This window comes from Muntiacus reevesi, chromosome 8, assembly GCF_963930625.1.
Source record: "Muntiacus reevesi chromosome 8, mMunRee1.1, whole genome shotgun sequence".
Classification (NCBI taxonomy): Eukaryota; Metazoa; Chordata; class Mammalia; order Artiodactyla; family Cervidae; genus Muntiacus; species Muntiacus reevesi.
Window position 1 is genome coordinate 67,767,079 of NC_089256.1, and position 17,877 is coordinate 67,784,955.

The window sequence follows — 17,877 nt, forward strand, 5'->3', positions numbered from 1 at the left end:
TAACAGTAGCACCAAGCTCTGTTTTTGTCTTACCTCTGCATCTTTAGTGTGTAGAAAAATGTTTGTCATGTAGAAGGTATTCACAGAAGTTTGAGGTCTCTGAGACTGGAGAACCACTTGCTAAAGTTGAGAGCTACAAGATTTTCATCAGCGATGCCTCCTTTTTCACATCATCTAAGAAGCTCACACATCAAGGCAGTTAGGGGGTCAAACTTGAGATTGCACGCTGGAGCTGCATTTAATTGAGTTCTTGCCCTCTTACAAATGACAGACCCCATCTTGAACTGGAAATGTTTGGTCACTGACTCCTCAGAAGAACAACAGCTAGATTGTTGGATTAAATCCATTTATCAGGCATACTTAAATCAGGACTAATTCTGTACTTCAGAATACTGATGTCATGTCTCTGAAAGATGGGGCAAGATCTCAGTTTTCATCATGGTTCATTACACTTGCTGGGGCATCTACCTTTTTAGCAATCAGATCATGCTCTTTTTGTTTGAGGTCTGCCTCAGGGCCTGCCTGACATGTACAGATACTAAATAAATGAGAACCCTTTTTCAAGGGGAGGAGGAAAGTTTTAATCAGATCTTCTCTATTAGCATCTCCCTGGCTTTCCCTACTCCTGTCTCTTCAGCCTGACTATGACCCAACCTAGATCAGCTCTAGCTTCTTGCCTTATACTCATCTACAGCTTGTCTTTTGGTTTGTCCTGATTTTATCTGGTCTTAACTCTCCATTTGGCATTTGTTCTTCACTGGTGTTTATGATTCCAATGTTGAAATAAAATGGCAAAGAGGAGATAAATCTAGATTCTAAGCTCTATGTGAGTAGGGTCAAAGTCTATCTCAGGTATTATTATACATCCATTACCTAGGAGAACCTTCACACAGCAGGTGAGTGAAAATGTAAATGAGCACTAGCAATGAAGAGATATGCATTATACTTTGAGAAATGTACAGTGAAGGAAACACTAAGATGCTAAGATGAAGCAGAAAGGGCACTCAGAGAAGACCTTGTGTAAGAGACTAATGTGAGCCTGCAGAAGAAAAGAATCTAAGGTGACATACTAGAGTTGCTCAAAGTGCAAAGTTTGGATTCAAAACATAATTCTGTCAATTATACTATGAGCTAGTCTGCTCCATCTGTTTTACCAAAATACATAGCCCAGGTGGCCTAAGCAACAGACATCTATTTCTTATGGTTATGGAGGCTGTGCTGTGCAAGATCAGGGTGCAGGATGATTGGTTCCTGTAAGGGGACTACTCCTGGCTTGCAGTTGACTACTTTCTTGCTGTGTCCTCACATGGCAGAGAGAAAGCTGACTCCAACTCCCCTACCTTATAAAGCTGCTAATGTCACCATGAGGACCCACACTCATGACCACATCTTAACCTTATTATCTCCCAACACCTCATTCCATATATCATCACATTTGCAATTAAGGCTTCAACATATGATATGGAGGGATACAATTCAGTCTATAACCTGATCTATATAAAATCGTTCAATTTTCCCACTTGGTTACGCTTCATTTTTCTCATCTCTAAAGGAAAGATGATAATAGAACTTACCTCATAGAATTGTTGTGAGTATTAAAATGAAACAATATTCTTAAAGCTCTTTTGAAAAGAACCCAGACATATAGTAAGTGCTATTTGAGGATTTGTTAATAAACAAAAATGAAGTGCATGTCAAGTAGATGAAAAAGTATGGACACAGCTTCTGAGACAAGGCTCAACAATCTCTGAGCACAGGAAGGAAGCTGATGTGAGAAGAAAATGAGTAATGGTGAAGAGAAGCTTGGGATGAAGTGGGAGAGGGGGCCCCAGGCAAGAACAACTCAGCCCTTAAGGTCCTAGCATTGTAGGTGTGTTTTGTTGTAAATGAGATGGGAAGTTGTTCTATTTGAATCAGGAAAATAGGCTATAGGTATTATGACACTTTACCATGAAATATTTCAGCAGGCATCTCCAAAAACTAAAGACATTGTACTATATGACCACAGTACCGTTGCCATATATAAGAAAATTGGCAAAAATTTGCTAACATATCTAATTCATATTCAGATTTACTCAATGTTCCCCACATTGTCTTTTATGTATTTAAGACTACCAACATTTAAAGATCAGGTAGGCAAGCAGAAGCTATGGAAAGGGATAGAAAATAAAGGTCTCCACAGAAAATAAAGCAGGAAAGCCTGGTTTCAGGAAGGCCAATAGAGAGATGATTTCAAGGATGCAAATCTGTTAATACCATGCCCTTTAGCAGGTAGCTCTTTGTCCTAGAAAAGCTGGGTCTAAGGCTATTTGAAAGGCAATGAACAGCATGACTTACTGATATTCTTTCAGACTAGTGATTTATGATAAATTATAGGTATTCATATATCAATTGATTTGATAAAGAATTAAAGATGAGAGGAGATAAAATCCAGTGTTATTTGGTGCAGGACTGGAAATTGACCTTTGCTTATTAACTTGTACTTTATCATTATATTCGGTAGTTTTATAATGCTTTTCTCCTAGCAACTGACCCAATTTCAGTGATTTTTCTCTTTAGATTTTTCACTCCCTGCTTGTTCCATTAAATATGTCATTAATTTCATGTTATTTATGATCCCTATTCTTTACTCCTCTTACCAATTAGAATGGTCATATAATTTACCACTCAAATTGAAACACTTTTTAAAGTAAAAGGGGACACACACAGAACTAGAGGTTTAAGGTATAAGGTAGACTGTTCCAATCAAGCTAGTTTGTATGGTTGCCCCATCTGTGGACAAACTGCCTGTGCCCTTTCTTCTTCCTTTCTCCCTCATCTCTCCTTTATAATTTAATATATCAGGCATGGAAGACTCCCCAGGAACTCCTGATTGAAAAGCAACCTCTCCATATAGCTTTAAAGAACTCCTTGACCAAAACACACAAAACCACAACCTTTCAAAAATTTAAACACTTTAAAATGCTTTCTAATCATATCTTACTTTTTCTAATATTCCTGATTTCTAAGGTTTTCCTCCCTTCCAAGTTTCTATTTAACGCATCATTTATGGAATTTCTTTGTAGTTAGTTTACTTTGACTAATCTGCAAGAGTCACTACTAAGCCCTTGGCTTAAAAATACACAAGTTAAGGTATATTAATACTTCAAGTATCTATTACCCTATTGCACATATTGGGTTGGCCAAAAAGTCCACTTGATTTTAAATAAAAATAAAGACATATTTTTCATATTCACTGAGAACTTTATTGAGCAATGTAGTCACTAACTGAACAAATTTTTGGCCAACCCAATAATTGATGGATTACATCCTTGCGGTAAAGTGATTATAGTCTTGTAGTAAAAAATGAAGTCAGGTTAATGGAAGCACAGTTTCCAAAAGTATTTGAAAGAACCTTGTATGTGATATGCTACCAAGGTACAAAAGTCTTGTACATGATAAACTTGTTGAATGAGCAAATGAATGAGCCGGATTGTGGTGTTTAGTTTTCTTAAATTTGTAGAATACTAGGCTAAACTCTCATTTTCTTATAAGAAATATATTAAAAGACACAGTTGTTGTACACAAAGGAAATTTATTCTTTCCTTCATCTTTTCTACATGATTATTCTTTTAATTTGAATCAAAACAAGTATGTGGTTAAATATGTACTAAGAATTCCAAAAGCAGTAGATTTTTGGGTTTCCCCTCAAAGCACCATTAAAAAAGGATCATACTGTCACATTCTGCTTTGAAACATGATTTTAGTAGATCAGCATAACCAGTGGTGTGTGTGTTTTGTTTTTTTCTTGTAGTTTTCATTTTCTTCTCTGTTCTTTTAAAGACTATTTTTTAGAGCAGTTTTAGGCTTACAACAAAATTCAGAAGAAGGTCCAGAGATTTCCCACATACCCTTTGAGCTCCCCATTATCAGCATCACTCACCAGAATGGAACATTTTTTTTTTTAACCCAGGAATGAGCATGCATTGACATATTATAATAATTTATAAAGTTCATAGTTTACCTTAGGATTCACTTTTTATGTTGTATGCTCTATAAGTTTGGACAAAAATATAAATATATGTTGTTGTTCAGTCACTCAGTCACATTTAATTCTTTTGTGTTTCCAGGGACTGCAGCACGCCAGGCTTCCCTATCCTTCATTACCTCCCAGAGTTTGCTCAAACTCATGTCCATTGAGTCGATGATGCTGTCCAACCATCTTATCCTCTGTTGCCCCCTTCTCCTCCTGCTCTCAATCTCTCCCAACATCAGGGTCTTTTCCAGTGAGTCAGCTCTTTGCATCCCGTGACCAAAATATTGGCGCTTCATCTTCAGCATCAGCCCTTCCAATGAATATTCAGGGTTGATTTCCTTTAGGGTTGATTGGTTTGATCTTCTTGCTCTCCAAGGGACTTTCAAGAGTCTTTTGCAGCACCGCAGTTCGAAAGCATCAATTCTTCAGCATTCAGCCTTCATCAGCCAACTTTCGTATCTGTACATAACTACTGGAAAAACAGTAGTTTGACTATACATACCTTTGTTGGTAAAGTAATGTCTCTGCTTTTTAACATGCTGCCTAGGTTTGGCCTTCCTTTTTAACACTATACAGAGCATTTGCACTGCCCTAAAAATCCTCTATATCCTGCCTATTCATTTCTCCTCAACCCTGCCCACCATAACCACTGATCTTTTGTTGTTGCCATGGTTTTGCACCCCAAGTGTTTTTAAAATATTGTCAGCAACTGGTCTACTCCAAATTAATTTGGAAGGACTTCCGTTTTGCAGTTGTCTATCAGTACTCAGCATCTATTTACATTGTCTTCTGTATTACTGGGCTTCCCTGGTGGCTCAGGTGGCAAAACATCTGTCTGTAATGCGGGAGACCCAGGTTTGATACCTGCATCAGGAAGATCCCCTGAAGAAGGAAATGGCAACCCACTCCAGTACTATTGCCTGAAAAATCCCATGGACGGAGGAGCCTGGTAGGCTACAGTCCATGGGGTCACAAAGAGTCAGACACGACTGAGTGAAGTCACTTTCTTTTCACATTCTGTATTTCAGAGGCTGGTAAGCCAAATGCTATTTCTGCTAAGTCCCTTTCCTGTTAGAGTTCTGGGAATGATTTGGACTTTACCATTAAGATGGACTCATGTGAACTTTAGGTGACAGAAAGAAGGCAGAGGCCAACTTTTTGCTGCCGTGGTGGCTGCAGCAAGTCAAATGGCTATGTTTACTGTGGCCAAACTCCACGTGCCAGTGGGGAGTTACCATCCTCGTAGATGTAGGGGCAGCACCAGCACCAGCACCAGCCCCAGCCCCAGTTTTCTCATCCCTGGCTTCTAGCCAGAGTTGTGTGACCTTGGAGCTAGCGGTCCGTGGTGGTCCCTTGACTTCTCTGCTCCTTTCAACAGTTTGTAGGCACTGAATTTCTATGTTTCATTCAGAGGAGTTATGATCCCCAAAGGGGTTTTGTTTTCTTAAACTGAGTCTTGAATGATATAATTTTATATCAATAGTATTCGGTTTTTGTATTGTTTTAAAGAAGTACTTCTCTATGGAACATGTAAGTTGGTTATAAGATTTATACACATTTCTGGATAAAGAGTGTGTACAGCTTATGGAACACATACACATATGCATACATATATTCTTTATGTCTATATTTCATATAGATATAATTTCCTACTCTCTAGGAGGGTTGTAGAAGTGAATAATTGCAGAAACTTTATATGAGAGTTGAGACAGTTTTATTTTGATGGAGGAGAAGAGTAAGAGAGGTAAATAAATGGTGGACACAGGGGACTGGGTTGCTAAGTGTCACCCTGTGAAGGGCCCATAAAGTTCATAACATTCTCAGACATTGGAAATAGGATGGTAGTCCTCCCATATTCGTCTATCTATCTGCCTATGTATCATCTATCTTTGTATTGGTCCATCCATCCATTCATCTATCAATCATCCATCTACCTCTCTGAATATATGTGTGTAAATGTCTCTCTATATAAATAAATAGGTAAATGTTTCTAAAAACTTTTGCCTTTCTCCCTCTGTATTGACTATTCTGATGCTTCAAAAATATATCAGAAATCAAATTCTTAAGTTTTCGCTCTTTTGAACTCCTGCTCTGCCAGTGCCCTGAGCAGAGTGACATCACTAAGTTGTAGCCAACTCTTTGTGACCCCATGGGCTATATAGTCCATGAAATTCTCCAGGCCAGAATACTGGACTGAGTAGCCTTTCCCTTCTCCAGGGAATCTTCCCAATCCAGGGATCAAACCCAGGTCTCCTGCATTGCAGGCAGATTTTTTACCAGCTGAGCCACAAGGGAGGCCCATGTATACTGGAGTGGGTACCCTATCCATTCTCCAGCAGATCTTCCTGACACAGGAATTGAACCAGGGTCTCCTGCATTGCAGGTGGATTCTTTATTAACTGAGTCATCAGGGAAGCCCAAATGCATCAGACTGTGGTCAAATCAACTTTAGAAAGAACAAAACTCACCGGATTTCTTTATTTAAGAAGTCTCAGTAACTATAACATGCTTCTGTGCTCTGCATTTCTCCAAAAGGTAATGAAATTCACAGATATTCTCAGGCATCTGATCTCAAAGAACACCCTTTATACACAGAGCAATTTTGTGGTATGACACTCTACAAGACATGTTTTGCAATTAGTATAGACCAAAAGTTTGAGATGGACAAAGTGAATTTATGATTTTTAAAAACCTTTTTTTCAGAATAGTAAAGAAGAGATGAATTGGTGTCTCTCTTCTTCTTTAAACCCTTTTAAACATCAGTTGGATCACTCATATTGAACATACTCCTCCCAAGTAGCCACGGGCAGACAGCCACTTTCTCAAGCTTCACAGAGGTTCTAAAGCCGTTTCCCAGCAATTTGTTTCTGCCTTCATTTCTTAGAGTCAGTAGTGGGCAGGAAATCAATCTCGTATAACATTGGACACTGTTAGCAATATCAGCGAGCTTTTCTCACTGGGTTAGCATTCTGAAGAGGGGAAAGTAGAGTACAGGGGTCTTTGTGGCATGAAGACTTCCCTAAATAAACTCTAAATTAAGTAAGCCTCCATAAAGTGTGGGTGCTGTTTCAGTGCTATGTGAAGTGGGTAAAAGTGCAGATGTTGAGTCCTCTTTTTCATCACCTCCTTCATATGAGCCTTACTAAGGAAATTCTGATTATATTTTCTACTACTATGATAATTTCCCTAACCACATTCTCAATCCTTCACTAACATTCTCTTTGTGTTGTTCTCGTTTAGTTGCTAAGTCATGTCCAGCTCTTTGCAGCCCCATGGACTGTAGCACCCCAGGCTCCTCTGTCCTCCACTCTTCTGGAATTTGCTCAAATTCATGTCCATTGTGGTGATGCTATCTAACCATCTCATTCTCTGCCATCCGCTTCTCCTTTTGGTTCAATATTTCCCAGCATCCGGGTCTTTTCCAGTGAGTCAGCGCTTTGCATCAGGTGGCCAAATTATTGGAGCTTCAGCTTCAGCATCAGTCCATCCAATGAATATTCAGGACTGATTTCCTTTAGGATTGACTGGTTTGACCTGCTTGCAGTCCAAGGGACTCTCAAGGTCTTCTCTTCAGTAGTTACTGGCAGTAAGGGAGTGGAAAGTCTCTTTGTGTTAGTTAATTTAAAAAAGAAGCAGGCATGGGTGTGCAGGAGAATAAAAAATCCTCTTCTAAACGTATCAAGCATGAGTGCACCATTAGATGTTAAAATGGAGATGTTGAGTAACTGTTGGACAGAGGTGTCTAAAGTTAAGGTAAAATTTGGGGCAGGTAACATGTGGGAGCTATCAGCATAAAGATGATATTTAAAGCATGTGGAATAACCTAGAAATGTAGTTAGGTAGGGCAGAGAAAAGGCTTAAGGACTGATTCCTGAGGGCAAACCAGCCTTGAGAGATTAGGAGGTGGAATAGGATGCAGCAAAAGAGGCAGAGAGAGCTGACCAAGGTCTTGGAAGGAAGAACAAGAAAATATGCTATGCTTGGGAAGCCAAGTGGAAGCAATGTGTCAGGAAGGAAGAAAAAAGTCCTGTCAGATTCTCTGGTATCAAATAAGATGAGGTGGCCTCCCAGGTGGCTCAGTGATAAAAAATCTACCAGCCAGCTCATGAGATGCAGGAGACGTGGGTTCGATCCTGGGTGGGGAAGATCCCCTGGAGGAGGAAATGGCAACCCGCTCCAGTATTCTTGCCTGGAGAATCTCATAGGCAGCGGAGCCTGGTGGACTATAATCTGTAGGGCCTCTAAGAGTCATACACGACTGAGCAAGCACAAGGTCTAAGAACTTTCTGTTGGATTTGGCAGTGTTGGGGTCACTGGGAATGCTGAAGAAAGTAGTTTCTAGGAAGGAGGCATCCTCTGTATATTGCCAGCCATGGATGATATATAAACTGCTTTTCCAAGGGAGTGGCTCTGCTGACTTCCACCAAAGAGTGGCCCCTATAATTATCTTTGGATCAGAAGCTACTTTAATCCACATAAACGTTTTGTTCCTTGTTTGGTGACTGCATGTCGATGGATTAGAGATAAAAGGAATTTATTTTGTGGCTAGAATTTTTTTCTTGTGATCTTTTGATGTAAACTTGGTTCTGTACACAGAGGATATGCGGGATGTGTGATGAAAAGCTGTAAAATAAACATTTGAAATGAAACCCTGATGCTGAGTTTTTCAAATGGTTTTTTCATTTTAATGAGGCTTTTTCTTTGGCACCAAAGCATCTCTATTTTGTCCTAGACTGCTCTCTAGCTAGTACTGTGATAACAAAATAAACTTAATTTTATATACTTTAATATGATTTTTTATATTGAGATGGCTTTATATTGTTCCAATCCTTTATTCTGGGAGTTGACTTTTTAAAAAATCATAAGAAGGTAGGGTAATATGGATGTTATCATGTCCATCTCCTAGTTTCTAGATGAGCTACAATTTAAGAAATTAGACTGAGCCAATTGTACATCCTAATATATGTGCTGCCAAAGCAAGCACAAATTATACATCCTAATATTAAATATCTCCAGGAAAGGATATTAGAAATGTACTAGGAAATTGTAATAGCTTTTCCTGAAACATTCAAGCTTTTTCTAATAAATATTGTAATTCCAGTTTCAACTGAACTGAGGTTACACTGAGCAGTCAAGAATAGCTTCTCAATACCATTTGTATATGCAATATTTTTTTCTACCTCATATTTTAGTCTATGTGTCAAAATGGAGAAAATGAGTTATGTTGTTTCTCCCTTACTCTCATTTTTTTGGGGGAAAATAAGACTGCCTGAAAATGGCCTAAGATTTTCAGTGTCACCATCTCCTATGCCTGTTTCTTCATTTGCACAATAGGCTGAGTTTCCCGTTAGTCATGTCCTCTAAGTGTTAGGAAGTCTGACTAGATTATTAGACTCACTAGGTACCCTTCCTCTTAGTAGTCTCCTTGTACTAGGAGAAAGTTAGTTTGCTCAATTTGTAATTTGAAATCTGCTGTCTGCTATATTTGTTATTTGAATTCTGTGAGGACGTTTAGGCAGCAGACATCCAGCTAGCTTCAAGAGCATTTCATATTAGGTGTAAAGTTGGATCCTTAATGTTATCAACTCGCATACTGATATTAGCTTTTCTTGCTCCCTAACATTTATCATGGTAGAGCCTTTGAGCAAACCTCTAACGCAGTTTCCAAAGATAAAGAAACTGCAAAGTCTACTTAAAGCATTCTGTTTTTTTGGTGAGCTGTGAGATTGTGAGATAATTTGCAAAACAGCAGTGCCTGGCAGGATAATCAAATAGGACTGATTTTGGGCACATACATTTTCAACCTCAGTGATTTCTTGTTTTGATTACAAACATATCTCTAAAGGAGTGGCTGAATTTTGTCATTTCATATCCTGTAGATGGCAATGTTGCACTTGAAAAATAAACAGATAAATGTGTAAAGAAAGCTAAGCTTCCCAGGTACAGCGTTACTTAATAACCAGTGAGGGGGAGCTTTAATGCCAACTCAAGGTATACAGTTCGGGAAATATATTTCAATTGTAGAGTATGTATGGAATAGACAAATATCTGTAAATGCCAGTATTTACATTTTAACTTGTGCATGGTTTGAGAGAATGTTTGGTTTAGCCGTGCCCCTTTTTCTAAGCTGTCTCATTTTTCTTTAGGAATGCTTCGTTTCAGGGCTCCTATTTAGGTGGCTTTCGCATTGCTGAAAGATGAAGAATCATCATTGCTGAAACCTACAGACTTTAAAAATATACACGATTTAGTGAACCACTGTGAAACTAGGCAGACAAAGAACCCGGGGACAAACACACGTGGCCTTCTCCTGGTGTTCAAGGGCAGGACTGCTGGCCTGCGCCCTGAGGAGTCAGGCAATGAGGTGGGAGGCTAGTGCCTTCTCAAACAGCTCAATTTGTTATTCTCATTCCGTAGATTTGATTTCAAAAGCAGCCAAGAGACAGCCAGATGAGAATGTTTTAATTAAAATATAAACCCTCAATAAGGTAGATATGCTAAATCACTTGCTTTTAAATGGAGATGAAAAATTCAAATGCATGTAAAGGCATACTGCAAACTTAGAGCAGGAAAACGTATGCTGAGAATATTAGCTCTAGAAACCTAATTTCTTGCCACTTGGACCTTAAGGTACCTTTTTTATGACCATAGAGTAAAGGCACATGAACAAACAGAAGCATGGTCTTGTTTTGGCCCATTTTTTGTCCATGAACTGTGAAATCCCCAGCACTATTCTTATTGCTCAGAATATAGATTTGTTGGTAAATTTAATCCAGACTAAGAAGCAATTATATGCTGTTTGATAAGAATGGGAGAGGAATAAAAGTAGACTGGGGTTGTGGAAAGATTTTGAAAATGGGTTTTAAAAATTTTGGTATAGTTTCAGATGAATGAGAAAAGCTTCTTTAGGAATAAAATATATGCTAGTCTGATTTTTTTTTCTTCTAAATCATGTCTTTGTTTACTGAATATGAATTTGAGCTGTTAGGAATTTCTGGCCATACTCCATTTTATTGTCCATTTATGCTCTGACTTCCTCTCTTTTATAAATGCATGAGAAGTTGTGTAGAGCACAGGTATTGAGGTTGGATGGCTGTGAGCTGACACTTGGCTATTCCCGCCTCAGCCTGGGTACTTGGTGTAAGCCACTTGATTGTGGAGAACTCAATTTTAATCAATAAAATAGTAAAAATATCTGTACCCTTTAGGTATTTTGACTCATAATACCTCTTCAGTAAGCAGTAGCTTTTGTGGTTTTTCTTTTCCTCTGAGAAATAATCTCTCATCATTTTTTCTCTTTTTGGCAACAGAAGCATTACATAGAAAGTATTCAATAAAGATTTGTTAGAATGAATCACTGAAAAGGTGAATTAACTAATACTTGAAGAAAGTTTGTTCATTGACATTCATATCAGACAGTTCCCTTCCACTTCTCTCTCTAGACTCAAGCTTAAGCAAGGAGTAACCAGATTGTAAAGTTCTGTAACTAAACCATACAAAGAGAGGGAGCAAAGCAAAAAGAAGCCAATATATTTAAAAATTTATTATGGCATGTAAAGTGGAATCACAGAAGTTTTCCTATTGAGTAGAATTTCTAATGACGTTCATACAGGACTCTGAAGTCCTCAATCTATGAATGGGAGCCCTGACTTTTGCATTCTAACCAGGAAAATAAGCGAAACCTCAAATTCCACATCAAAAGAAAGGTTAATAATTTATTTGTTTGTTCACTTATTGTGTGCATGTGTATGTTTTTGCTTTAAAGCAAGGAGACTACTGGGATTCTGTTCTGTATGTGAGTGAGTTTGGAGAGCTTTATAAAACACACAGAAAACACTAACTGGAGTCTTTCAAAGAGAATCATTTGGGCCTAATATGATTTTAGAGGATGCAAATCTTTGTAAATTAGCTTTTTACTATGAAGTGAATGCTCCAGCTAATGATCACAAATAAATCTAATCCTATAAAAAGTGTGGCCCAGCTGAGAAGTCTGTGATTACAAATTGGATTCCAGATATAAATTCTTCTTCTTTTCCTGGGTTCAGTGTGTTTAGTGAAACAGCCTGCCAATAAGGAATAATACATTTGGATAACTTGCTTTGAAGCCAAAAACAGAAGGCAGTCTTTTTACTTTTGAAGTAAAATACTGCCTCATGTACATGCTTGATATCTTGAACACATTAGTTTCCATCAATGAAGAACATCAACTGTCTCTAATATTAGGAAAATGCTTACCCCATGTCTGGTATTATGTTAGATGACTTACATGGTTGATCTTTCCATGGGTACCTTGTCCTAATAGGTGAATGCTGTTGTCATCAACCTTACTTTAGAGAGAAAAAGATTGCTGATGGGGTTAAGTAAGGAGTCTATGGCTTCTGGGCAGGAAGTGGTATGTTTGGGCCCTGAACCCAGGCATTTGACCACAGTTGTAGGCTAGAGACTGGACTCTTGACGATACTCTCTCTCTAGCAAACATGTTTCTGTGAAATGTTTCTCAATATGCTAGTTGAAAGAGAGAGTATTAAACAGAGGCAGCATACGTGCATGTTTCTTAGTCTGGGGTATGGTTGCTTCTCTGGTTGTGTGTCTTTCTATGTTCCTTCATCTGGATATATTATGCTTCTCTAGAGCTTATATTATTACACAGAATGAATATATCATGCCTCCAGCATGAATCATTTTTACTTTCATGTTGATTATGTCAGTGTCATAACATTATTACTATTACATGTTTGTGTATAATTATTTCCAGTGAAAAAGATTGAAAAATATTCATAATTTTAAAAAGTTTCATCTTATTCTTTATGTTGACATAAGCTTGAAGACCAAAAAGTAGCATAGCTTAGCTATAGTCCTCTGGTTCTTTTAAAAGAATTTTTATTACTGAATTCTATTGAAGTATTGTATGTTCAGCTTTCATGGTGGTCAGATATAATAGGAAGTTTCTGTGGCATTAAAAAATACCAATACTACTGCTGAGGTCTTCATTCATTACCTTGTTCAAAACCCCTTGTAAAAGAAATTCTTACAACATATTCCTCCAAAAGCTGGGAACTTTCCCAATGATTTCAATGTCTGCTTGATGACATTGTGCTGTCTTTGACCTGAATTGCTAGGAATTTAGCATTAAGGTTTGAATCATTCTTATTTTTCACCCAGTCAAGACTTTATATAATATTTTTCTCCTTAGTTCTCCTGCCACAGTTCAAAATATTTTTTCATGAATTAATAGTCTTGAGTTTCTTTATATGCCTTTATTTCTAATTGCCCCTGAATTCTATTTGGCAATGAAAAGGCTACAAAAGAAATACACATAGAAAGAAACATTTATAAGGTATACATTTGTTTTGCCAGTTCATGTGAGTAGAATTTTCTTCAACAGGGTAAGCAATATAATAAAATTTCAGTGTATGCCTGACAACTTTCTTACTCTTTTTTATTTTTGATGTATGGATATAATGGTTGTGAAATGATCTTCCACAAACCATACTTTAAATTAAGTATTTCCTGATTCTTTTAAGATTTTAATTGATATTTGTTCATGATCATGTAGATGATACTGAATGTTTGGAAAGAATAAATATTAACTAGACATAGTGATCCTAAAAATATAATAAAATTATGATAAAAGGAAGAGAGTTTATATTATACTCTTTGTTAATTGGGAAAATCATGTCTCATTCTATAATATTAAGTGTTCTCTGTTTTAAGAAGAAAATATTCACAACTCAATGGGGTGACTTAGCTTTTTACATGTTTCCTTTAATTAAAATTTGCATTTTCCTACTCAAATTGTCAAAAAGATGATATTTTTACAATAGTACAAGATCTGTGTTTACAATTATGTGTGAGATAAAGGGAAAAGCTTTTTGCCTTTAACCAACTTACTTTTTGAACTAGTCATGATTCAGTTATTATTTATCCTTTATTTATCTGTATATTCAATTCACAATTAAATCCTGATTATCCAAAACTCGTAAAGTTAGTGATTTCTCATCTGTTGCTCAAATTGTTTAAGTGTACTTTGTTTAGAAAAAAAATTCATGAATGTACGAAGCAAGATAATTTTAAAAGGTGTATGCTAAGTCATTTCAGTTGTTTCTTTGCGACCCTTTGGACTGTAGCCTGCCAGGCTCCTTTGTACATGGGATTCTCCAGGCAAAAATACTGGAGTGGGTTGCTATGCCCTTCTCCAGGGGATCTTTCCGACCTGGGAATTGAACCCAGAAACCAATTCTAAAAGTATCATGACATTGAGGATGCTTGAAATAAGTTGGTATGTGTCTGTGTCATCAATGCTTCATGAAACTCTGACTCATTTCATTAGTAGAAATATCTATCCAGCAAGTCAATAAAGAGTGCTGAGAGCATTTGTGAAATGCCATTGACTTTTGCAATTGCAGGAAATCCATCTCCCTAAACATGAATTGTGCTATGTATGTGTGTCTTCCAATAACCATCTCCTCATCAAATAATTTCAATGTCAGTAAATAGAAGGGAACATGAAAATCCCTTGTGTCTATTCTTCCTTTCAGAACAAAAACTCTGACCTTGCCACATCTATAGAAAGTTAATATACCTGGAAAAATTCAATACAGCTCTTTTGGCTAGAACTGTAGCTTTAGTTTACATTTTGGAAACTATTGTAAAGGTAATTTGACGTCTTTATTTTTAAAAAACACATTATATTAATAATTGCAGGAAACATGTGAATGAAGTAATCTTTTCAATCAAATTCTTGTGCTTTTATGGAATGACTATTATGTCTTTAATGACTTGGAACCATTTTCCTCTTCCTGGAGAGGACATTATGCTTTTGTTAGAGAGTGATTTCCCCCCACCCCCACCCCTCATTTATTTCCTCCTCTCCTAAGTGCCAGAAATGTCCTGAAAAGAGAAAACAGGGTACACTGAAGCCATTTTCTCAGAATATATAATCTAGAGCATTTTTGTCTTTTTGTTGTTATTGTTGTTATTATCTTTGCTTAGGACAATATTCTTTTATGTTTATTATGCATTATTCCTTTCAGTACATTTGGAAATTGGGGGCATTTAGTTTCTTTATTTTACAAAAAGAGGACACACGGGCAAAAGCTTCAGAGGGTCATTGGTAGCTCAGCTGGTAAAGAATCCGCCTGCAATGCAGGAGACCTCGTTCAATTCCTGGGCCGGGAAGGTCCCCTAGAGAAGGGATAGGCCACCCACTCCGCTGTTTTTGGGTTTCCCTGGTGGCTCTGCAGGTAAACTATCCACCTGCAATGTGGGAGACCTGGGTTTGATCCCTGGGTTGGGAAGATCCCCTGGATAAGGGAATACCCATTCTAGTATTCTGGCCTGGAGATTTCCATGGACAGAGGAGTCTGGCAGGCTGCAGTCCATGGGGTTGCAAAGAGACTTACCATTTCCAGTCTTTGAAAGACACCGTAAAGGGAGCGTAAGTATCAGATTGGTGATATGGAAGATTCTACTCCTATGCCTGGGAGACCCTTTCAGAAATGTGTGTGACAGATAACTCTAAATTTTCCTCTATGGATCTGCTTGATTTTCACCCACACTGAAACTTTTTTCTTGGAAAGATTTCTCCCCCTCCTACAGAAATATCTCTATGCACTTGTCTCTATTGCTACATGTGTTACTCTCAATTCTCACTGTTAAGTTACTTGCACATATTTGCCACTAATCCTGAAGGTGTTACTGTCTCAGTGTATCTGACTCTTTGCAACCCTATGGACTGTAGCCTGCAGTCTCCTCTGTCCATGAAATTTTCTAGGCAAGATTACTGGAGTAGGTAGCCATTTCCTTCTCCAGGGGACTTCCTGACCTAGGGATTGAACCCAACTCTCCCTCATTGTGGGCAGATTCTTTACTGTCTGAGCTATCAAGGAAGCTTAAGTGGCTTAAAAGTACAGATCATCACTTATTCGATTTTGCATCTCTGGCATTTAGTGTGGTTCTTGACATTAGTCAAGTTGAATGAATGTATAGACATTTTTAGACTCTCTTAAATATGTGATTTGGAAAGATATTTGAAGGAAATCTATTTGTGGTGTTTTGGTTTCTTCAGCTTCATTTTTATACCTTTTCTAAACTCATACAGAATGTTGGGTTATGTGGCATAATATGTGTACATTTGCTGTAAAGACAGTTTATTTGCAAATCCTTTATTGAATAAAAATGCATCTCTTAGGATCACAGGAAAGATATTTTGCAAGATTATTGTTATTGTTGAAAAATTATTGAATGTCAGTTTCTTTCTTGTATGTCATTTTATTTTTTGTATGACATTTTTTTAAATGTCATTTTATTTCTTGCAGTACCAAATATTTGAGTGGTAATAATATTTATTTTTTTCACTTTACCATTCCCATGGAAGCTTTAGATAAAAGCCTGACAATCAGTTGAGCTAAAATGAAAAAGACAGACAATGCCAAGTGTTGTTGAGGATGTGGAACAATTGGAACACTCAGGCACTGTTGATAGGAGTGTAAATTTATATAAGATATTTTGAAAACCTGTTTCATAATATCTCTAAAGCAGAATATAGGTATGCCCTGTGACTCAGCATTGCTGCTGTTAGGTATATGACACATTGAAATGAATACATATATTAATCAAAATATATACAGATGAATGTTCATAGCAGCCTTATCTATAATTGTTCTAAATTAGAAATATATCAAGTGTCCTCAACAGTAGAATCGATGACTATTGTATATAAATATAGTCAAGTACTAATGTAGCAATTAAAGTGAATGAAATGCGGCTGCATGTAACAACATGGATGCATCTCACACACACAACAATAGTGTTGAATGAAAGAATTCAGAACTAAATGAATGCATATTATATAATACCCTTTATCACTTCTCGGCCTTTTGGCTAAGATCCAGTGTAGTATATGATACCATTTCTATAAATTTCAAATAGTAACAAAACAAACTGCAGTGGTGAAGCCATCATAATAAGCAGAGGGACATGAAAGGGGGCATTTAGGGGGTTGCCAGTGTTCTATTCAGTAAGTTGACTAGGGGTATCCTGGTATGTTTAATTTGTTAGAAGATTTTGAATTATAAAACTGCAATCTCTGCACTTTTCTTTGTTTATTATACATCATTAAAAGTTTCAAGATGAAATAAAGTTAGAATAAAGCATCAAAATCATGATCCAGCAGTTAGTGTCCAAATGGAAATTTCCTGTCTTGAATAAACATTTCAGAATTCCACCATCCTTTTATTAAATGGGAAAACTTTGGCCCATGTTAATGAAGCCAAGGTTTCCTGAACCTTTAGGCTTCTGGTATATTGCTATTCTCTTGACCAACTTGCAAAACCCCTTGGATAGTCATGTTAAAACCAAGACAACAGGCCCAAAACAGAGTCACTTATGCAAAGCCCCACATCACCAAACTGGTACTTAATTTAATTACAGCTTCAGCTCTTCCAGAAATGGAGTCTTATTCCAATTAATGAGGAATCACCTGATCAACACCAGTTAAGAAATCTGCCTGCTAAACTCCTGCCATCCCCTGAAGGAAGATAACCTTGAAATAATCAACCTATTTTTTCCCCTATTATAACTTCCTTGTTCCCATTCCCTTTTGCCTATAAAAGTCTTTCATTTTTGTAGTTCCTCAGAGTTCCTTTCTACATGCTAGATCGCATGCTGCCCGATTCATGAATCATTGAATAAAGCCAGTAAGATCTTTAAAATTTACTCAGTTGAATTTTGCTTTTTAGCAGTAGTGATAAAGTTTCACCTCCCACAGTTCCAAAATATTAAAAAAGAGTAGATATGTATCATATTGGACTATCAAATAGTTTCTGATCTTTTTCACTCACCATTTTCTCAGAAAGACTTCA

The 17,877-nt window shown here is 37.3% G+C and overlaps 1 pseudogene; it reads left to right on the forward strand.

Moving 5' to 3' along the window:
- Window positions 1–16,877: 16,877 nt before the first annotated feature.
- Window positions 16,878–16,953, forward strand: LOC136173803 (U2 spliceosomal RNA; annotated as a pseudogene).
- The last annotated feature ends 924 nt before the right edge of the window (window positions 16,954–17,877 follow it).